We start from the raw sequence: 23,633 nt of genomic DNA, 5'->3' as shown, positions 1-23,633 counted from the left end.
AGGTGGCATCCATGAACTAGGAAGAACACACTGAACTTGACATTGATCCTTTTCCTGCTTTATTCTCCCCCATGAGCTGATCTATGTTCTTACCAACAGTATCCAACGGGTCTACCTTCTGGAAGAACTGGTTCTTATTTATGTCGAGGTGACTATGTATAGGTAGATATGACTCTAACAAGAGGAACATGAAAAAGTCTGATTATGCAAAGAAGCCTTGAAATAGCTCTTTGGGAAAGTACAATTACTGTACGCTGACGTTCATCCATTGCATGTGGAATTTGTTTACCTAATTTCATAGCCCACTATAGAAGACAGTATTGCATTTCTTCAATCTAAACAACTACCTATTAATGCTTAATTCCCATGACTTGAAAATCTTTTCTAATCTCATTTTTCATTCTGCCTCAAGCTGAGTGATTTTTGTCTCTGTCTCTCTCTCTATATATATATATTTAATCAGTAACATAGAATCGCTGTTGTTTGTAAGGTAACACTACCGAGAAGCCTGCCTGCCTGCTAATAGCTTAGTGGGAGGCTATACATTCCTAATGATTACGCATTCGTTGGAATCTTGCTCTGCACAGTGGCAAAGTGGAACTGAAGTAAATCACAAGCTTCATTTTAGTCAGAGTATCACACAGCAAGATTTTTAGTACACGTTGACTTTTTGGTGACAGCCCAACTTTTAATCGAGAGAGAAAGAGGAAGGGAGAGAGAGAGAGAGAGATAGAGAGAGAGAACCTCACAAAAAACAGTGGGAAGAATTATGACCTACACTAATAATCTATTTGAAAGGACTCCCTCTTTCAGACTACACAAAAATACAGCGCTTACATTTTTTTTCTTTTGCAAACCCACAGTTTATGTAGGAATTATTTTATGTTTAGCTATCACTCACTAGTGACTGGTACTGAGCCAGCCTCAGACGTGCGTAAACACTAGGTTTTACACATTACGTAGCACACATGAAAGTTTGCTGTACGCTGGCTGGCTACTTATAAAGCTACATGCAGTTTAAGCTCTAACCTCATTCTGCTCATTCTGATAGCTCCCTTGCTCGTACCTTTTTTTTTTTTTTTTTTTTTTTGGCCAAGAAAAGCAATGGGGATTTTAAAAAAAAAATACACCAAAAGAAATCAAATCATACATGTGCACTTTTGCAAACTAGGAATTCCTGTTACTATAAATCACTACCAGATGTCAAATAGCAAAATATTCATTACTCCCCTAAATAATAGAGTTGATTAATGAGGCACATTTACATTGTGGAGTCTTGGTCTCTGTCCTAACTAGAAAGAGTTTAAGAAGCTTTAAAAAAAAAAAGTCATGCAGATGGGGAAATAACTTTAACTATCATGCTTCAAAGGCAAAGTAAATATTAGGCATCTTGGGGCAGGATTTGGTCATCTAAAGGGTAATAACTTCCAAATGAAACTGGCCTTTCTTCTCAAAGAAAAGATGTAGTAGCTGTGTAATAGACAGAAAGATAGATATGTTTCTGGACAGTCGATAGCTCACAAGCACGAAGGCTTAGGACTATGGTCCAGGGGAATCTTGGAACGGCATGCACATTTTAAAGGGAGACCTGTGCGCTCTGCTCTAGCTACCCGACAAATCAATTCAAGTGGCGATATTATCCACAATAAACAGTACTCTGAAGAATATCCACCTTGTCTACTGAATAGGTAGTCCTCCTTAGGAAAAACATATACCCAATTTAGTGAAGTCACCAGATTGTAAATAAAACTGATTGCCATGTGTGATCAGTTGTCGTGATCTGAGTGGCAGGGCTTCATGTCCACATCCCCTTCACCACTGCTAAATGTTGTTCTAGCTCCTGTTAAATGGTAGATGGTTTTGTGTGGGTGTTCTGCTCAGGGGGATGATATATAATGCTGTGTGTAAGGCATTAAAAACATAGCACAGGAAAGAAATTTGACATTCAGAAGAACTGTCGGTGAAAAATGAGTCTTTGCCAGCTAGAAGAGAAAGTGTGTAGCTAATGCTTTGTTCAGTATAGATGAGTGTATACCTGAGCACAATAACACCTACATGTATCCGTGCAGCCTCATTCTCCATCAGATATTTTCTCATTTCAGTGCACACACACACACACACACACACACACACACACACACAGTGTAGGCTGATGGCCCAGCATCCCCTTTCTTAATAGGTAATATTATCATGTAATCACATAGAACACTGGCATAGTTACTCCTGATGCTGGGCACCTGTGGTCCCAGCAATTGGAGGCAGAGGTAGGAGGATCATCAGCTTAAGACCATCCTGGAATATAAAGTGAGACCTTGTCTCAAAACCCAGAGACAAACTGCAACAACAGCACACTGCTTTAGATACATAAGGCACACGCAACTTTGAAGCCCAAATCCATCATTCATTGGCAGGGTAACATTCACCCAGCAATCTCTCTGAAGTTCGGCATCCTTCTGTGTACAATGCAAATATTCGTGAGCATGTCCGCTACCTAGAGAATTAAATAAGATGTATCAAGCTGACCCTTAATTTTATGTCTCACTCAGAATTAAGTACCAATTCCCCCTTTCCAACTAATATTCTTATTAGTCAATTGATAAAGTTATTAATTGACTAATAATTACATATATTGAAATAGAATTTTTCCAAAAAAAAATCTGTTTGGCACACTCAATTCAGGCTACCTTCCTGGAATTGTTACAGATGTTACAGATGTCACATGAAACTACAAACTAAGCGCCTGGACCGAGGAAGGACTCAGCTACATGGATCATCATGACTATAAATATAAGTATAAAGGCTGAAATACAATCAGTGAACTGATCTGGAATAACCATACCCAGTACTTAAGTGACGCCCTGCTGGCAATTCCCAAGAACCCAGAACCTGAAGAGGGTTTGAGATCTTAAGGAGTGATTCCTTTCTTTTGAATCTAGAAAAAAAAAAATTGTTGAGAGAATATATTTCAACTCTAAATCTCAGAAGATGAGACACTTGTATAGAGTGCGCAGCGTCACTCAGGGCTACAGGACCAGTGGCACTCTGGCCTTAAGCTTGGACTCTGTTACAATTCTTTGTATCAACAAGAGCCAAACACTGGTTGTTCTGCAGCTACCAGTCCAAAACAGGTGTGTCAGGGGAATCTGAGCCAGCCCTGGCATTCAATATAGGAAAACCCCCAGGAGCACATATAGCCAGGTACGTATGGCAGCCCACTTAGAATCCCAGTGCTCGGGAACCAGAGATAGAGTATTTCTCAGCTAAGCTGGCTAGTTAGACTGGCAAAATAGGTGAGCTCTGTGTTCAGTGAGAGACCCTACCTCAGAAATTAGGTGGAGAGTGACTGAGGAAGCAATGTGTGCCAGCCCTTGACCTGCTTCACACATATGTGCTGTTATACACAAACACAAAAATAATGTATACATGTCTAAATTATGTATACATATACACACAATAAAATATATACATGATGTATATATGTGTATATGTATGGATGTATATACGATGTTTTTTCCCCGTGACCAATTACATTATACAAATTGGATGGCAAAATGGTAAAACAATGCAGTAGACAGATATTTATGGAATGAACAGATTAATGTTATGGAGAAGGGAGAAGAAAAGGCAAAGGGACATTTCTCAAGAACCTGTGACACAAAATTAATTGCTGTCCCCTACCTTGTAGGTAATTTCTCTTTAAAGATTCCCCCTCACTTAAAGATGGCCGCGCTTAACTTTTGTTGCCAATGTAACTGAAACCTGGGATGTCATGGTGACAGTGTGAGAGTGTATGCTGAGTCCAGGCAAAAGTCCAGGGTAAAACCCTTACTTAATGTTGAAGAGACCAGGTTGGGCTAAGAGAAAGCATATTAACAACAGAATATCTCAAAGAAAAAGGCAAATCAGAGAAAAGAACTCAGTTTGCCATTGCTAACTTAACATTTTTTTTTAGCTTCCTAGACTATAATGATAATACTTAGCTGAAATCTGTATTTGATTATTTAAGCAATTTATTTTGCATTTAAATGTAATTTTCTATGACCTTTGCTGTACTAGACACCCATTCTTTCTTCTATTTACCTAGTTTGTAAAACTTTTCTGTAGTGATTTAACCTCCCGTTTAGTAGACCCAAGGCTCTTTATTAGATGAGGTATTTATTGTGTTCAGACATATCTACTGGTCCCACTGGTCCTCTCATTGGTAGAGGGCAGATTTCAAGGCCAGTTGCTAGGGTGTTGGTAAAGAGCCCTGTTTCTTTTATCATCCCTCCATCCTAAATATTAAGCATCTGTATGATCTGTATGATCTCAGCAAACCTTCCTATTTTAGAGGGTCTCGTTTCACTATAGAATGCTATTTCTAAGTTGTTCAAAAGCAAAAGTTCTCAACCTGTGGGTCCTGACTCCTTTGGCAAACCTGTAGCCCCAAAAATATTTACATTATGATTTATAACAGTGGCAAAATTAGTTAGAAGGAGCAAGAAAAAGAATTTTATGGTTGGGGGGTCAGCACAGCATCAGGAACTGTATTAAAGGGTCCCAGCCTTAGGAAGGTTGAGAAGCACTGGGCTAAGGGAACTTAGAAAGGGACAATTACCTTACTGAGGCTGGGTTGACTGAAACCTAAGGGTGAAAGCCAGCTCCTCATTCTGCAGTGTCAGGGGTTCAATTTGCTTTTCTAACCTTCTTTAGAATGCCAAGTCCCTTTTTCCTCCTAAGTTCACAGACTCAACCAATTTTTCTAGGATGTGGTTTTGTGTATCTGCTACTACTTTCTGGATTTCTGGCACTTTACTGTCTTCTGCATCCATCCATCCATCCATCCATCCATCCATCCATCTCTAAGCTAGTTTTTATGTTGATGAAGACATCCATTTGCTAGAGGGCTTTATTTTTCTAGATTTAAAAGTTATTTGATATCGTGAAATTCTGCAGTGGGAAAACTAGAAACCAGGTGCTGTCTGATGAATGAATCATTCCATGTTTAGAAGGCCAGTTCCTCATGTGTGAGATGAAAAGACAAAGGGAGCATCCATGTCCATCTTTGCCATCTTTACCATGAATATTGATCACTGCACATCAGGACAGCTGGAGCAATTACTAGCAATCATGGAAAAGGCCAAATGAATTGACTGACTGTTCCATGGTCCAGTTTCCCAGCTGTGTAACCAGCTGCATAGCAAAGTCCCAAGATAAATCCTGTTTATGGGGTTCTAAAGCTTTTTGATCATGAAACCACTTGTGGAAGCTTTTGAAAGGGTACTTGAGGATTCCGTAGCAGTTAGAGCATCTTCCATGATTTCTAACTCACTGAGTAGGTAACCATTCAATTCCAGGACCACCAGGCAATACCGCTATTACCAGATAAAGGAAAAAAACAGCCAAAGTAAGGTATAAAAAAACTCCAAATCAATTACCATTTTCAACACTAGTATTGCAGACTCCTCATCCTCTTATCAGATACAAATTAAAAATAAGTGAATACAAATAATATAAAGGTATGACTTGGGGATATGGGAGGTGGCTCAGGAACAAGGACCTGAGTTTGATTTTTAAAACCTATATTGAACTGTCAGATGTGAAGGCACAGAATTATAGTCCCTGTGCTGGAGATACGGAAACAGAGGGATCCCCAGGGACAGACACCCTACCTTACCTGGCAAGTTTATAGCCAGCGGGTGGCTTTGTGTTACGGGAGATGACTAGAGTTCCAAAAGGTGACACAGATTGCCCTCAGACCACAAGAACATGAGATGAACATGTAAACCACTACAGCTGCGTGCAAACAGATACACATGCATAGAAAGAGTAAATTTTGTGCTAGGGAGATGGCTCAGCAGGCAAGGAACTTGGCTCATACGTAGAAGGGCTAAAACCCATCCATGTAAATGTCGGGTAGGGATGGCAGTCTGCCTGTAATTCCAGCTCTAGAGAGGCAGAGGCAGGAGTTGCCCAGAACACACTTGGTAGCCGGACAATCCATACCAATGTGCTCTGGGTTCAATTGAAAGACCCCTCCTCAGTGAATAAGGTGAAGAATAATTGAGGAAGACATCTGATGTCAATCTCAGACCTCCACATTTGAGTATACATGATTACACTGCCTACAACATACACTATATTTTCATTCATGTACTACAGTCCATTTATATTCATTAGCTTCTAAATGGAATTAAGACAGTGACACACCTCTCTCACACATATGCACAGACACACACACACACACACACACACACACACACACACACACTTCATTCTATTTTCCATCCTTTGATATTGCTTGGGACATGTGGAAGGCTGAAACGTCTCCTGAAGACACACTTCGCACTGCTGAGTTCTCGAACGTGGGTTCTATACTTTCCATACAACGGCTTTATACTTTCTAAGTCATCTTTTACACTTTCAAGGAAATAGGACAATGTTAGCCCAAAGGCAATGGTCTCTGACCTCTCTTATGCTTTCCATCTGCACTACGTTCATCAAACCAGAGGGTTTGGAATCTGCAGCTTTTTTGTGTGTGCAAGTTAAACAAGAGAACGGATGGAGAAGAACACAAATAAGCCTTTCCTTAGGAGACTTTAATAGATTCTAGCACCATCCCAGAGTTGTGGATCAATGAAAGACCAAAGCCTAACACTTCAGCGCGAGACAAGGGCAAATACTGGGCAGAAAGTGAGTCTGTGTCGGCTGATCTCATCCTGGAAATTCAGAGTCTCAGCGGTCACTGTCATTTGCAAGAGATGCCTCATATTTTCCCCACAACAGGTTGGAATGCTCAGGTTGTCACCTCACTTCCCTTGGGGAGGAACAAATGGGCGAACAAACCAGCTTGATTGGGCTTCCAAAATGGGAGCATGGGAATGGTGACCTATTACCAAAACAACCTAAACAGGCTCCTCGTGATTTTTTTTTTAACTGAAATTTTGAAAAATCATGGAACACATGGTCTAATAATAGGACAGGATATTGGCAATCAGGGCTTCTCTGGAAATCAGAACCCCCCTTGGAAATCGGAAACACATGGCCCCAGTAGTAACAATTTAAATTGACTCCCAAATGGATCCACAGTAACTGAAAAATACTTGCAGTTACAATAGCAGAGGAGGTTATTCACAAACAACTGTTTGATTTAAAAATATTTTCCATCACTGCATCAATAGCTGGTACTTGTACTTTTATGTTTGATTTCCTTATTGAAAAGCACTTGGCTTTAGATGCACAAAACCCAAGTATCTATATTTCTTTTGTGATAAAATGTGATTGTGGCTGTCCATGATTAGGACTTTTCAATGAGTTAATGTTCAAGTGTGGTTTTTGTTACCCAAGATGGAAAGAATTTATTAGGACATGTGATGGTCTCCCTTAGCTAATTTCACCATTAGTCCTTGATCATTAGTGTTAATGAGAAGAAACAATGTGAGACTACTCCAGGAACCATAGGTAATCCAGAAGGCATGTATAGCAAACTTGAAAATGTGCTGCATTAATTTTTTTTTTTTTTGCATGGGGTGTATCTAACATTATTGGCATTCTTGTTACTTCACATAGTGAAATTAGGTCATATTATAAAGAAACAGTTTAGAATGAGAAATGTAGTGTCTTAGAAGCTGTACGGTTTGGAATTTAACACATCATGATGGTAGGCAATATTTACAACTGCCCATCTCCTTCCCTTGAGGCTTAATCTCCCCATTCCATCACTCTATAGCTTGGTTGTTTACTTAAAACCCCAATTCTCCACCATTAACAGTTCGCTCATCTCTGTACTGGATTGCAAAATAGACCCAGCTAATTAATAAATATTTATCCTATGTCAAACATCCAACTTGACTTGAATGAGAGAAAGAACTAAAAACAATTAGAAAATAAAGCTTCTACCTCTAGCATGCTACACTTTGAACAACCTGAGATGTGTATAAAGTGTCCAAAAAGTCTTTGATTTGCTGGCACTGCCCCGGTGGCATTCTACGACCCTGTTCATTTCTTTAGATATGAGATTCTTCATTAGCCAAGTGAGAGGGTTGAAGCAGAGGAGCACTTTTCAAAGTGGGGCTTAAGGGTTCACAGAGTTGTCTTGGAGAGCAAGGGAAGAGGGTGCGGGTTGCAAGAGCAAGCAAGCAGGGCCCCATGCCTTTCTCCTTGGTGTAGAAAACACAGCTACATGTTTATTGGTTGATGCATCACTTATGCTGATGTCCCATTTAGCACAGGGTGTGTGAGTGGAAGAGAGGTAAACAGAAGACCGGGTAATCAACTCTTGAGGCATTTTCTGGCTCCATGAAACTATTAAGAATGTTTGCAAGCTACCACAGAGCAGGTTAGACAAAGCATAAGGACTATGGCTGGACGTCTAAGGTTGAATAATGTCAAACCTTATTGTCAAATTAGGGTGACAAGAACATCATTAAACTGGAAGCTTTGAAAACTCCCAGGAGTTGACAAAGACAAAGATGAATAAAGGAGGAAGAGAGATTTTATAATAAAACCTTAAACTTAAAACCATTTAAGACAGAATCACGGCTGCTCTTCATAGTTTGCCGGCTTGGAGCTTTGCCCTGAAACCACAAGGGTCCTGGGTTTCCCTCCGTCGTGATGTGGACTGAGGAGAAGGTAAGGAGATCAGTACAAACAGCAACAGGCTCCTGGGCCCCTCCTTCTTTCAGCCCATGAATTTACACACATTCAGACACCCAAGTTTGGTATTAAAATTGTATACCCACCAACCGTATTTGAATCACCCATTCTTTTTCAAAGGAGTTTTCCCCCATCCTTTTGAAAATAGCATAAAATATGAGCTGAGCAGTCTGAAAAGCCCCCTCCCACCACCTTATACATTTACCAGAAGCCATTTTAGCCATTTTTAAGGAATCCATTTGCATCTCTTTACCATCATATTTCAAACTAGAGTGAGAAACGGCTGAGGGACTAGGAGACTGCCTCATTTTTGGGTCCTAAACTTGTCTGTTTCTCTTCATCATCTCTGAATGATCACAAGGTCTTGTGATAGAAGATGAGAGTGGAAATCAGTTTTCTTGGCAATCACTTGACTCAATGTGTTTGAATCTCCTGGTGACCAAATGCTTTACAGATGCTTCATCTAAACCTTGCACACGTGTGTGCTGGGGAGAGAGAAGAGAGATGGCAAAACCAGTCAGAACTAGAAGAAATTGACTTGGGAATAACAGGTATGCTTCCTGTTTCTCTACCAACGCATTCTTTGACTGAGCAGTTCGCTTTCTTATAGCTCCTCTTGGCAGTGGCTGCCTTGGAGATTCAAACAGTTGAAGGAGGCTTGCCTTTCTGCACAAATCACCGCTCAAGAGAAGGTGAGAATGAAAATATAGAAAAACTGTAACAAAAATGGAGCTTGTGTTCTTTTCATTTAAAAAATAAAGCAACCCTCAGAAATATCTGCTCTTACTAATTTTAACTCTTCCTCTCCTTTATTTTATGAATCTGTAAATCTTCTCTGCAGTCATCTACCAGTGTGCATTCATGTACGCAGACAGAGAATGTAAGATGAGAACAGGTGACAGATAGCAAAGCTACCCATTGGTAAGAGAAAACAAATATAAAGCTTATATGAAAATTCATAAATAATGTAAGTCCCTTGATAAAACCCCCCAAAGATGCCTCCATAATGTCCTGAACATGTCTGTACCACTCCCTGCCTGACCTGGTATCTTCTTACCCATACACACTAGCTCTCACTAGGCTTCTTTTGAGGTACCTCTAGCAGCTTTGCTAATTAGAGGTGGTCAATTTCTTTCTCACTCTTTGAGTTAACCGAGGAGGTTTGATTTTCCTCTCTATGGATTATGTGCATCTCCTCCTGCTATCCTTGTTTGGTTTCAGTAAGAATCATATCACCCTGAAGCATTCTTAGTCTTGTGAATGAACTCTATTGTGATTTGAGGAGTAGTAAGAGCTATAGTCTTTTGTAATTCACACACTCAGATAGCAGGACTAATTTTAAAATAGATTTCTATGACTCATTTTAATTTCTACTTACAGAGAATGCCTTTTGTTTGCCTATAGATAAAGTCATTGCAAGCGATGCTGCTTTGTTCATCAGGTACACACTCTTAGGATAGCTGCTAGGACCTGCCAGGTTCAAGTCTATGTCTTTCCCCAGACCTAGAGATTATCTACATCTATAGGTAAATTTTCAATAATAGGCCAATTAGAATAGCTAACTCTTAAAAGACTCTATTAACATCTTTTATGTGTTTGTTCATTCTTCACAATAGCCAGGAAAGAATAACTGTTATTTGCTCAGCTAATTCAAGACTCAGCCTGGGTTGGAACCTGGGCAGTCTGGATGACACTCTGCTGACTCCCACGAGTCTGATTTAAAAACTAATGGAACTGAAAATGCTCTACCTTTTTATGCATAGTGGGCAATCAGTCAGTCACTGTTAAATAAACAGAAAGAACAGAGAGAGCAAGAAGATTAGAAAGAGGAACAACAACCAAACCAAACCAAACTAAACCCCAAAACCAACAACCAGGAAACTGTTCTAGAAACAAATGTGGAGTCTCCTTCCTGAATCTCCTGGAGTAAGCCACACATGTAGAGCACTGCCAACCACCACCTAACAGGAAATACAGGGGTGGAAACCCACGCACGTTCAATTTCTGCTTTGTGTGTATGCATCTGTGCAGGTGCTTCTGTGTGTTGTTTGTGTTTGTGTGTAGAGGTCACAGGACAAGCAAGGCTCTTTTTTTTTTTTTTTTTTTTTTTTTTGATACAGCATTTCTCATTGAACTGAACCAAGGAGTCTAGGCTGGCTGCCTATCAGTCTTCAGGGATCTTCCTCTTCTCTCCTCCCCAGGACTACAGTCACCCGTCTAAGTGACTACGTCTGCCTTTTTATGGAAGTTCTGGAGATTGCACTCAAGTCCCAGTGCTTGGAAGAGACAAACACTTTTACCGACAGCTAGCTGCACAGCCTCAGTTTCTGCATTGCTTAAAAAAAATGGACTTATCAAGGAGTCTTTGATTTCTTAGCTGAAGCAAAGAGAAACCGATGAAGAGGCTTGCCACCTGGAGATCTGAGTCATACCTGGGAGGCTGTGAGAGGCTGCTGGACAGACAACCTGATGGAAGTTAGCCGAAGAATTGAGAGTATCAGAAGTGCATCTCAGGGAGGGCTGGAAAGCATAGGGCTCACTATTTGCTGCACTGAGTACGACATGAGCTTGCACATGCCCCTCTATCTATTTTGTTTTTCTTTAAACAGAGGCCACGGTCTGAATCATCACTTCTGTCTGTACTCAGCTGCATCTTCAGTGCTGCTCTGGGTGTACCCCTTGCAAAAAGTATGACCCAGAGCTCTCATTAAATACCTTCCACATCATTTCCCAGGAAAATATTCCATGAGTTAGAGCTCTGTTAGCCTCTATGTTGGATAACATGGCATTATGGCTATTCAATAAGGCCTAGGCACAGTCACACCTATGTGTTGCATTAATCGAATTTTGATGAAATGCTCAGAACAATGCAGGGATATACAGCGTGCTGGCCCCAAAAGCCAGGCCAGGTATGCATGGAGAAGCATGGTCCTCCATGCTTGCTTCAATAATTACAATTTGGCAGAACAAAGAAGACAAATGCATAAATAACCGTTCAATGAAATGTGCTCGAGAAGGTTAGAGGAGAGAGAAATTAGTCAGCCAGAGGATACAGAAGCCCTGAAAATTTCAGACACGACTAATAGTAAATATGGTGGAGGGACTAAAGGGGCTGAAAAATGAAAATACCCAAGTATAAGGTACAAGTTTTATTTCACTTAAAAACAGTTACTAAGCTACGGGTCTCATGTTCCTCAGTACCAAGCAGGGAGTCCTTGTGAATCAGTGATCTTTGAAGGTGCATATGTGAGATCAGCTATGTGTAGAGGTGACTTTCTTTCTCTTGTCACCTTAATTAGATTTTTGGCAACAGCGGCTCCACTTGCAGTTGAGTTTTCACTGAACATTAAAATTCATTATTTCCAATAAAATCATGATGGAAAATACAATCAAAATGAAAGTTCATTGTATATACAGCAAGTTACATGTAATTAATGCTAGTAGAAATTGCCAAAACACTTAGAAAAGACCATAGAATATTCACAGCTATGTGAAGCTGATATGATTCGTTCTTGAATTATGAAAGTTAGAAGACCTGAACATCTGTCAATATTTACTGCCTGAATTTAAGGAGTTCTCGTGTGACATCTTCAAATAACTGATCTATCTAGAATAGCTCCAATTCTAAGACTATAATGTTGTTTACTAAATGCAAATGCAGGTTGAATAGTTTAGAATGCTTCCTTTATTCTAAAGTTTTGCTGTCAACCTTCATTGACAAAGAACTACCTAATATGTGAAGATGGAGGATACAAATTAATAAAAAATGGCAAATGTATATATCAAGACCAATATGATCCAATAGATATTTGTATAATGGTATGAAATATAATTAGATTCATAAAGTACATTATGTAATTTGAGGTATCTATTTACTATTGTGACCAGCACATTAAAAGGTAGATATTTAATATGAAGTTTCTAATTTACTTCCCCAGGAAATGACTATTAAACCGATGGTTCATTTTATAACTAAAGGTATTCCAGCCCTGGAAACACCACAGAAAATGTCCTGGGCAAAATACAAGCTGCAGGAAATTTCCCAAGATTATTACTCACTTGTTATATGCTTTGGTATTCCAGAATTGGTTGCCATTAAAGTATTGATTTTTAAGTAAATTACATTTTATTGTATGCTGTGTATGAGAGCTGCCGATTAGTAATCAAATCTAAGTACTTTTGATTTATTTTTATGGAAGACTATTATAAAGGCAAATTATTAAAATGAATGTAATTATCCATGCCTGATTTATCTAATGTAGGACATAGTTTATTAATCTTTATTTTCTAAGGGTACTAGAAAACTTCTTAAATTCAAATTTAAAAAAAAAAGTCCAGGCATCTGTGGACTCTAAGAACACTCATTGTAGGAGAAGAGAAATTTATAATGCCAAGAAATAATAGCCAGCTAATGACCTCAGCCCCGAGATGCACTAAGCTGAATACAATTACAGCCCTTCTCCATTACCCACTCAAATGAAGGAGAACCAAAATGCGGATGACACAAATTTCATACAGAGAAAGTAGAAGAGGGTTGGGGCCATTTCCCCTCTTTGCTGAGACTCATCTGCAGCATATCTTGGGACAGGCTAGAGCTTACATCAGTGTGGATCTACCAAACACTAAGATCTGATGGCAAGATGTTTCCCTACTTACAGCTCTGAGAACCTCTGTTCTCCCCCTGGGAGAAAAACAGGAATAAAACCGTGATCAAAATGTGACATGCCAAGGAGCAGCTGACACACACTTCAAATAGTAAATCATTTCCTGTGAAACGGCTGAAGATATTGTATTTCTAGCAACAGATTATATTGCAGATCCTTCTAGGCTGTTGTAAGTAAGTGTCCTATTTAACAAACCAATCCTTTTATTTAGATTCAAATACCCATCTTTACTCATGTTCTTTTATCCCTTATATTACAAATGGGAAAATAAATTTTAAACCTTAAAAAAGTACTCCTTCATATATGAGAACCCTCTCAGCACTAAAACAGCAATTTGGGATTGTAGGCTATGATTTCAAAATTTTAGAAGACACCTGTAGAAAATTCAGATATATCTATATCTGGAGTAAAGGTTTTTCTTTGGGAGACTGACTTTATATTCTTACACAATAGCTAATAGGACATTTTCAAAAGTTTTAGGCAACGTTTCTTCATGTATTGCCTATACACTCCTGTAAGTAACAAAGTCCATTGAAATATATTAAATGTATTTATAAACCAATGGATCATATCATTCTCCACTTTTATGTTGTTAGGTTCAAGAAAGCCCTGCCTGGAGAGCTGAGGTCTAATAAGAAGGGCAGTGCTAACCAGGAGCAAAAATGACCATATACAAGTTTCCTCTAAAGTTACTATTTATACATAAAAGCCCTGAAAGTAACAGGCATCTGTAATGCGAAATTATTCTTAGCACACAGAGGTGGCTTTATGGCAGGCTTTTGAAAGAATTACATTCTCTTCGTTTCTTCAACCTCTCTTTCATCTTCTTTTAAGATATTCTTGTGTGACCTTCGCCACAAAAGAGAAGCCAGCCCAATGTCACTGGGAAATTAGGGTAGGGTCATACAGGGCCATCTAAAGACTCCTTTTAGACAAAGCTCTTTTTAGAACTGTCTAAAAGCCACAGGCCATTTAAAATGGGCTGAGAACAGGGCCACTCAGATGCTCAAGGCTTAAAGCAGTATCGGAGGTGATCTTTTCTCCCCTCCCTTATCAATGAGTTCTCTGAAGATTTGGAGATCACAGTTCAGGTATGTCACCTCTCAATACACCTCTCCATACTCCAGCTTCTTTGCAAACTTATCTAAATTCTCAAGGATTATGAAAAACAGCTCCCGAAAGTCCTGATTGCTCCCGGTTATGTAGTGCTGAGCGCATCTGTAATTATCAAACAACAATTAACGTCTTCAGCACTTAGGGTACGAAAGGTCTTTTGGCATATTTTCTTTTTTTCCTCTCTAGCCTATCAACATCTTTGGATTTCAGAGTCTGAAAGACGGATTTTTCAGCAGTAAGAGCTCCTGCAGCCTACATCACTTGGAGTGCTTCCACCTGCCTGTAGATATATAAGTGGGAAGTAATAGTTTGGGCTGTATTTCTACGCAGCAGCAGAATTTCCCCAAAGTCACACGAGGAACTCCTTTGCCTGATTATGTATCATCTCAAACCAGTTTCCTGAAGTGTGGGATCCTAGAGGGGCCATTGCCATATCTGTTAGAGGGTTGGTTGTTAGCCCAGGAAATACATTCTTGTCTCCTGTCTGTGTACACCAGGAGAGAATCAGGGATGGAAGGCTGCCTGCTTCTTCCACAACGTCTGCCTGCTGTGATGTTGAACCCCCTGTCTCACCTCCTCCATGTACCTCTGTTTTCACAGTGACAATACACAAAGAATCTGTCTAGTGGGACTTGGTAGAAAGTGAAGTCAGCTCTTATGTGTGTCTTCGGTGAATGTCAACTCCTTCCTGTGGTTTTTCTCCCAGTGTTTCTCATACAGACTCACCTCTGACCTTCTTCACACTCCTCCTCTTTTGAAGTTCATTTCTGAACTGACAATACACATGGCTCTTTCACTTAATTGAGATTTAAATTATTGATAACTTGAATAAATTATTTCTCCGTCCAAAGATATTTACATTTAAAGACACATTTAAACGCTAGGTTTACCCATATTAAAGAGCCAAGTTTGGGAAATGTGACCTCATAATTGGATGGTCTTAGGCAAATGATTTACCTTATTTGTCCCCTCTAAGCCTTAGATACCCAAAATCTGATAAGTGACGGTAAGAGCAGTCTCACAGATTATCATGAGAATATTGACATGAACCTACTCCCAAAGACACTTCCATCTGAACATTTTCAGTGACAAAACAGAAAACCTAACAAAACATAGTACCTATGCAACGGAAACGATTTATCAGATCAATTGCAGAGTCCAAGGAGGGGCCTGCTTCCGGAACACTTGGAGCCAGATGCTTAAACAATGTTCTCACGGATTAGCTCTTCTTCCTGCTTTAATTCTCTTTCCCTGAATCAGCCCCACAGTTGGGTGGCCCTTTCTCCTAAGATCTCTCTATTAGCAAGAGGAAAGGGAATTCACAGCCCTGGGCTTTACAAGGCAAGCATCTTCTTTTCTAAATGTTGTCTGCCTGCCTTCCTCCATTTCTTCCCATCCACCATTTTTCCCTCCTCCTTCATTTTATTCTCTTCCTCCTGCCTTCTTCTTCCTTCCTTCAAATGGACTCCAGGCTGGAAGACCTGAACTCAAGACCTCCTTGCCTTTGGCCTCCAAGTGCTGGGATTACAAACAACTTCCACTATGCCTAACTCCCCAATGTTTCTAATAAAATTCTGCCACAGGGCTGGGCTGGAGCTCAGCCATTGACTGCATGCCTAGTATGCGTGAGACCCTAGCTAGGTTCAATCCCTAGTACTGTGAATAAAAACAAAAGAAAGCAAAAAACAGTTTATGCCTTAATCCACAGTACGGGTTTGGCTTATATGGCATCATAGGCAAAATAACTGGAGACACCGCGTGCCAAGTGACCCACTTACCCAGTCTTGGCTTCTGTGTTCATTCTTAAGTTCAATTGACTTGACCAGCAGGTGGGGTCCCTCGGGAAAATCCAGATGCTTCTGTCTGAGGATTGGGTAAAGTGCACTGGCTGAACAAGCATCAGAGAACCTTTCCCAAATAGCATAAGTTCTTTTTCTAGGGCAGTGTTCCGGGACGAGGTGTGGGGGACACAGGCCTTTCAAATTCTGACATAAGCCAAAGCGGCAATGAGAGTCTCATTCAATTTCCCCAGGGATCAAAATCATTGTAACCATTCTATATAAACACACGTATATGTACTTACGTACTTGGACCTTCTATGTCTGGCAAAACACTAAGCATTATAGATATTGACATATATGGAGTACTATGAATGTGCGTGTGCTGTGGGTCATGTGTGCTGTTTAAACTCATGGTTTAAAGAAAGATGTCACCTCTCTTCATTGGTGTTTGAACATAGCAACAGTAGATGGTAAAGTGGAGAGGAGTTTTATAGGCTAATTTTACATCTGGCACTATTGGTTTATTGGAGCAAATACATAACTCATATGAATGTGGTTAAAACACTGGCTCTTGCATCAGTAATGCGTTTCGTTCATTTTATGCCTCCTTTAAAGTGCGTATCTGTGCCTGCCACCTTCCAACTTGCGCCACGGGCTTTATAACCATTACCGCACCACTGGACAAGGCTGCCAAATGAGGATTTTGAAATTTAACTACAATACAGCTGGCCATAGATCTGGGAGTGGTTAAAAGGGGGCAGGGCGCAAAAAAGCACAAGAGGTCTGATGTCTCCGTTAAGGGCCAGGTAGAAACGTTTGTTCCGAGCGGTGGCTCTAGAGGGCCACAGTTGGTCCCTGTATTTCCCCTCAGCCGGTACCACTGCACACGTTTAAAACCCACAGCCCTTTCTCTGGGGCATGCTGCGGAAACTTGAGATCACAGAGTTTCATGTCTGAAGAAGGCCAGAAGGTTCTCATTAGAAGCTCATTTCTCAACTACCTACGAGGAAAACAAAGACCCCTGATCTTCCCATGGAGGGCTCTTTATGTGGCCCAAGCGGTCAGTACCTTGTGGGGATTGTTAAGAATTTAACGAGACATCTGAGAGCGAAGCAAACGCTGTGTTATGAAAACACGATGTGAAGGCTTTCGAGCAGCTAGCGCAGAAGGCGGCGCTCACAAAAGCCAGTCTTTCTATTTTGAATAATGTGCTGTCCCGAATCTTTAAAACTCACTCTTTTGCTCTCTGCAATTTTGCACTGGAAAGAGGTGGTGGGGATTATTATCAGATTGCAAATACGTAGTTCTGAGAGGGTGTTCTCTGTATATATATTTGATCTATATCTCTATCTATATATCCGCATTTCTTAGAAAGGGAAAAATTGCTAGTTGTCCCCTGACAGACGCAGAGAAATCGCTCTTAGCAGATTCGGGAGAAGAGCCTGAGCCCTGTAACGAGCCAGGTGGGCAGGATTTCACCTCGCAGCCCTGGGTTCCCACCCCCGAGGTCCCTGGAGTAACCTTGGCATACCCGCACTGATTTCTTTCCACTGTGCCTCATGCATTTGGACTCCTTTGATCCGGGTGCCCTGCCTCAAAGGGAAAGGGAGAGTAAAGGAAGGCGTGGAGTTCACCACACTGCTCCAGGCTCCGCGGAAGGTGGGGAGAACAGTAGGCCCAATCTTCATTGAATGCAGCCTCCGGGCCTAGCCAGAGATGACCCCGATAGCTGACAGGAACCTCTGTAGCATTGAAATTTTCTCAGGATGGGACTTTGAGGTGAAGTTGAGGCATTAACTTACTCCCCAAACAGATAAGCCTTTCATTACCCGCCTTCCCTGGAAAGCAAGTTTGACAAGTTTGATATTTATACGAGAACCGTGAAGTTTACTGGCAAGTTCAAAGGCATAATCCATTACTGCGGGCAGCTGCGAGTAGAAAGATGTTTAGCTCTTTCAGATTGTTCACGTGAATGATGGAAACACTTAAGAAGGCATGCTTTTTCCAAGGAAAAGGCTAAGGTTAGGTGGCCCACACTTGTATTTTAATGAGCGCTATTACACTGTGCCAAATTGAAAAGTACAAAAATGCATATTCAGTGATCTGAACGGTCTCTGTTCTGTGTTATATTTTTCTCGCTCAGATGCATTTTTACTGAAAAGCTCAGAAATCTAGAGTCGTGATATTTATACATAATAACATGTGTCCGTGAACTTGCACGTGAGGGAGAGTTTAGACAGCTCTCGTGCTCCCCTCCATATTCTATTGTATTCGTCATCTTCTCTGACATGTGAAAGAATGTATTGTCAATAAGCAATACATTGAAAGAAATATATTGATGTCTTACATGCTCACTGAGATTACAGCACTGTAAACTTTTAAAAGTTATGAGCGTTGCCTTTCATAAAGTTCTTACAACAGCCTATTGCCGACCTTGACCAAGACATGGCTCCAGTTTCTTTCTTCTGCAAAAGAGAGAAATAAGCAGTGATTCCCAATTCCAGATGTAGAACCCAAGTGACAGGAGAGAGTGAACATGCATCCTGGGGTAATTACTGGACAGGTCCCTATGCAGCCAGTGCAAACAGAAATCGTGTTTGGAATCTTATTTTCCTGTTGCAGAGTGGAGTAAAAATCTGAGCCCTACTTCATAATAGCCATATGTTAATATGAGCATACATTTTTTTTTCTTCCTAAGTTTTTAAGCCAATTTGCTATTGCAGGAAGGCGTGCCCTATGTAAACCCTACACACCTACCTCGTTCCTACCAGGTAAGGCTGAGGCTACGTAAATCCTGTTTGAGAAACATTGCTCTTTGGTTTAATATTCTCTAAGAGCTCCAAGGTCTGTGATTTGGGATGGTGGGCAATTGAAACAGCATGACTTGTTTAAAGGTACAGTGGGCCTATTTTTCTTGACATTAGTACCAATGTAGAGATCTTGGAATCCTAAATCCTGCTTAGGATATAAGAAAGTTCTGCAGTAACAGCCTCTAGGAATTCTGGGATTATAGTACAGTGATCTAGGGAACTCTTCAGAATAGTATAGCATTTGGGGGTTAAACAGTTATTGCAACACAGTCATTGTTTAGAGGCCATGAGATCCTGCCTTTAGGGAATCCAAGACTACTGTGGACCAACAGCAGGTACTGAGCCAGCCCAGAATGTAGACTTTGGGGACTCTACCATCAGAGCTGTCATTAGGCCAGACACATAGGTTACTTAGGTAAAAAGAGAACTTGGGTTTCTCAAGTGCACCAAGCCAGAACTGGTTTCTGTGCTCAGGATGGGTCTGGAGACCACATCTGTTTGTGATGGCTGACCAGGGAATGACCTAGAAGGCAGATAATTACATTAGGGAGAACAGCAGGCTACAGCACACTTTGAAGAATACGAATACTCAGTTGTCTCAATGACTGTTGGGCTCCGAATTTTTTTTTTTTCATATATCACAGTTATATGTTCCAAAGTCAGTCGAGCCTTCCCCTAAAAAGATGTTTTCAGTCTTTTTGTTTTGTTTTGTTTTCCTGTGATGCCAGATCTGGTTGAATAATGGAAGCTTTGTGATATCTTGTTTTTCAAAAAGTGAAAATCTCTGTTCCCTGTGGGCTTTCTCTAACATCCCTTGGTAACTCTAACTGCTATCCAGCAACTTGTACAATGTCCCAGAAGTTCTCCATGAGCCTAACTATTCTGTACACATAAATCAATCTCCTCATGGAAGACAGAAGGGTCCATCTGATCTGGAGAGACACATAGAAGCTATAAACATAAGCGTTACATCAAGAGAAGCACATAGTTGAGGATGATTAGGTTTCAAAACCAATGCACCATAGGTTCTGGGCTTCAGTCTGTACAGAGATTAAACTTAAGCTGATGCAGTTTCAAGATGCAATTTTTACTAACTGAGAATATAGACTAAAGAAGCTTTTGGTTCTTGGAATCTGCATTGTCTAAGACCATCCATCCATCTTAGCTTAATATCATAAATGTGCAATGAAGAGAATGGAGAGGATTTGGCATGTATTTAATATGTCATTGGTTCATAGGGCATACATATTTCCGAATATATTCTGTGGAACACATTCTAAAAGTTCACTACAGTATCCTCATTAAAATGTAGATTCTTGGGCTGGATGTTTACCAAGTGTGTTTCTCAAAAGCCTTGAATTGGTTTATTTTAATCACCTCTCCGGGTGATGTTTTTAACTCTGTTATTTCAGAGCCATTTCAAGGAAATGAAATATTTCTTTATTCACTGAAAAGAAATTTTCTCAGCTATTTTCTTCAGAAGGACATTTGTTCAATGTCTTCCCAGTTGGATACTCAATCAAGAATTAACCAAAAGACAGGTTTGGTAGAGTAACGACAGGATGGAGTCGGACTCCGTTTAATGGATCTTTGAACCTTACTCAACTGTGTGGTTTCCAAAGCAACCTAGGGGGAAAAAAAAGTTTAACTCACAAATGAATACTCATGAAAATCAGGTTAAGGTAACAAGGGGAAAGTCGAAGGAATGGGATTGTGCGTTGGGATGCTGGATCCTGGTTACATGTCAAATTAACCAAGTAATTACTGTATCTTGGATAGGAGATGGCATTCTGCTTCAGCTGTTAAGTGCTATGTTTAATTGACCTTCTGCAATTAGGTTGCTTGCTGATTCTTTTATTGGAAATTCCAATATTGTGGTTATTTCTTTCAAGTTTTTTTTTAAAGAGGGAACATGTAACCAGAAGTCAGCAATTACAGAGTTTACTCAGAATCAGCAACAACAACAACAAAAAGAACATAATTAAAAAAAAAAAAAAGAACAAAATGACTTGGTCAGATGAAGTGCTGTGTGATCATCAATCATGGTGAACAGAAAGTTCATTTCAGAAGTGAAAAAGAATACAAGTGTGCAGGCCGCACAGTACCAGAGGTCTCGGTGTGTTTCCAGCCTGGGATTAATGTATCTCAGACAAATCATTAACCATTTCTGTTTATCAGTTCTTTTTTTTATTTTTTTTGTATATCAGTTCTTACTTTCATCATGAAAATGGCCACAACTATGACAAGGCTGACCTACAAGTATTTGGAGCCAAGAACTTTTTAGGAAATGGTACAAATGAACTGAGAGGTAACTGTCAGAGAGAAATTATCCCTTGTAGTCAGAGTAACGTAGAATTAGCTTACTGCTGGTCTAACAGGAGCTGGTTGGTTCATGCAGTGCAGAAATGAAACACTCCAAATTAGGATAGCTTCAAGGCTTATAGACTGAAAACCGGGACAAGATGTTCCTGTCCTTGAGCAGTAAGATTGCCTATGTTAGTATACCTATACTTGCCACCTGGGCCTATCCATGAGTCAATCATACTCTCACTTAAGATGCTTTTAGGAGCTGTTTTTCTATGACACTGTTGTTGAGCTGTAGTGTTGCCTATAAATCTTGATCCTGAGGGCTGAGCTGACACAAGAAATCATGCTTTTGGACTATTCTGCATGCCCCCAAATACCCATATTCCATGGCTGATGCTAGGTGGTCGATGCTAGCTTTTGCCAAAACTCCTCCCCCTGCGATTCATGCATGCCCTTCCTAGACTCCAGTCTAGAGACCTCACTAGTACAAATGGATGTCTGGAAAAGTTTTGTTATCCAGAGACTTTTGTTGGTGGAGTTTCTAGCTACATAATCAGGTCAAGTCCATATCACGGTCAGAATGATTAGAACCATCATGTCTTTTGCTTAAGGGACATCTCCACTCTGAGGCTTATTCTCAGCCATTGCTTGACTAATTTGCCCTTATGTTCCAGCTGATCTTGGGTAGGTTCCCATAGACCATACAACACAAACAGTGGACATGAAGAAAAGGCACGCTTTTGAATCAAGGACACAAGATCTTCGCATTTTGTCTTTGCGTGTGGCGCTTCCTGCTTGGATAATAGAGTTGCATTTGCCCTCAAAAGCTTGTACATTTTGCTCTAACATCTAAATTCAGGCCAGTAAGAGTGAAAAAGGATTAAAGAAATGTTGCACCAAAATTAGGGAAAAATTAGAAAGTATTTTAGAATGTCGAATGCAACTCACAAACGTAGGAGCATTGCATATCTATCCCATGTAATGCTGAAGTGGGATAGCTGCCCCAAGGAGCCAGAGTCTAGACCAGTGTGCTCAACCTTCCTCATGCTGTGACCTTTAACACCTCATGTTGTGGGGACCCCCAACCACAAAATTATTGTTGTTGCTACTTCGTAACTGTAATTTTGATACTGTTATGATATGCAGGAAATCTGATAGGCTATCTCTGGGAAAGGATCAGTCAACCCTTGAATGTGTTGCAACCCACAGATGGAGAACCACTGCTCTCGATCACATTCCTGGATTGCTTTAAGAATCAAGTTTTTTTTTTTTTTTTAAAGGCACTGTGTTCAGGAAATAATTTATTTCCTTGCTAAATATAAACCTTACTGGGTAATCAACTTTTTCGTAAAATACCATAAAAACATGTAGGTCTTCCTTAAATGATGAGTGATGATCATCCTTCAAGAGTCTTGAAGTAACAATGCTGGGTGCATGCACGGCTAAGGTTTGAATTCACATATTTAATCCACACTTAATAACCATCTGTGGAAGTCTCCTCCCACTGCATATATCATGAAAAAGAAGCAGGAGGAGGTGGGGGAAGAAGGAAGATAGCAAAATATGTGAGGGACATATAAATGCAGTTCATCAGAAAGAGTGCATTGAACTCCAAAAGTGTATTCATTGCAACGGCACTACAGAAGTGGAGGGAATTATGGGGTATTATTATGGAAACTTCTGTGTCCTTTTCATTTCCACATTCCCATGTAAGCCTTTGACAATTTAATCCCAAGATGAGTGAGAGATCATTAACAGAAGAATGAGACTTCTTTTTTTCAAAAGTCAAACATCTGTTTTATTTATTCCTATACACAAAGAAGTTTAAACTCTTAAAAGGTTTTGCTTTTCTGACCATGCTCACATGGCCATCATCAATTGATGAGGAAAAGGTACAGGATGATTTAGATTTCTGAGCCCCAAACACTCCAAATCATCCACTAGCACATTTTTGGGTGTCTTCTCTTCAGAGAAGTTAATGGAACAGTTGATGCTTAGGCTACTAATCAGTAGACCTTAAATATTCCTTTCCAGGAACTGATCATAATTTCCAGTCAGGTTAAATATGAAAAGATCCTACTTTGTTCCTTCTTCGGTGCTTCAGGAGACAAAGTGTTATGTCTTTTGTGGCTTGAAGAAAAAAAATGATAGAGTCCCGTTCTAGTAGACAAGTTTGTATCCTTTCTTGGACTGAGCAAAGAAGTGACGTTTTAGGAACTTCTACAAACTCCTGCTTTCTTTCTATCTGCTCCTGGCTGATGACAAAGAAGATCACCTCGGTAAAAACACTGAGCCAGTCAAGGTAGAGGTCTCTTTTTGCT

At 40.2% G+C, this 23,633-nt stretch overlaps 1 long non-coding RNA gene across 1 annotated transcript in view; it reads left to right on the top strand.

The window, feature by feature from the left end:
• LOC132648103 (uncharacterized) overlaps positions 1 to 12,838 on the top strand; it is a 54,541-nt gene extending 41,703 nt beyond the window's left edge. The window contains exons 3-4 of the long non-coding RNA XR_009586478.1: positions 9,245 to 9,326; positions 10,836 to 12,838. This is a non-coding gene — a long non-coding RNA (uncharacterized LOC132648103). The remainder of the gene's footprint in view (positions 1 to 9,244; positions 9,327 to 10,835) is intronic.
• The last annotated feature ends 10,795 nt before the right edge of the window (positions 12,839 to 23,633 follow it).

Source organism: Meriones unguiculatus, chromosome 15 (assembly GCF_030254825.1).
Source record: "Meriones unguiculatus strain TT.TT164.6M chromosome 15, Bangor_MerUng_6.1, whole genome shotgun sequence".
Taxonomy (NCBI): domain Eukaryota; kingdom Metazoa; phylum Chordata; class Mammalia; order Rodentia; family Muridae; genus Meriones; species Meriones unguiculatus.
The sequence above is the reverse complement of the archived record's forward strand: the minus strand, read 5'-3'. Positions and strand labels throughout refer to the sequence as shown.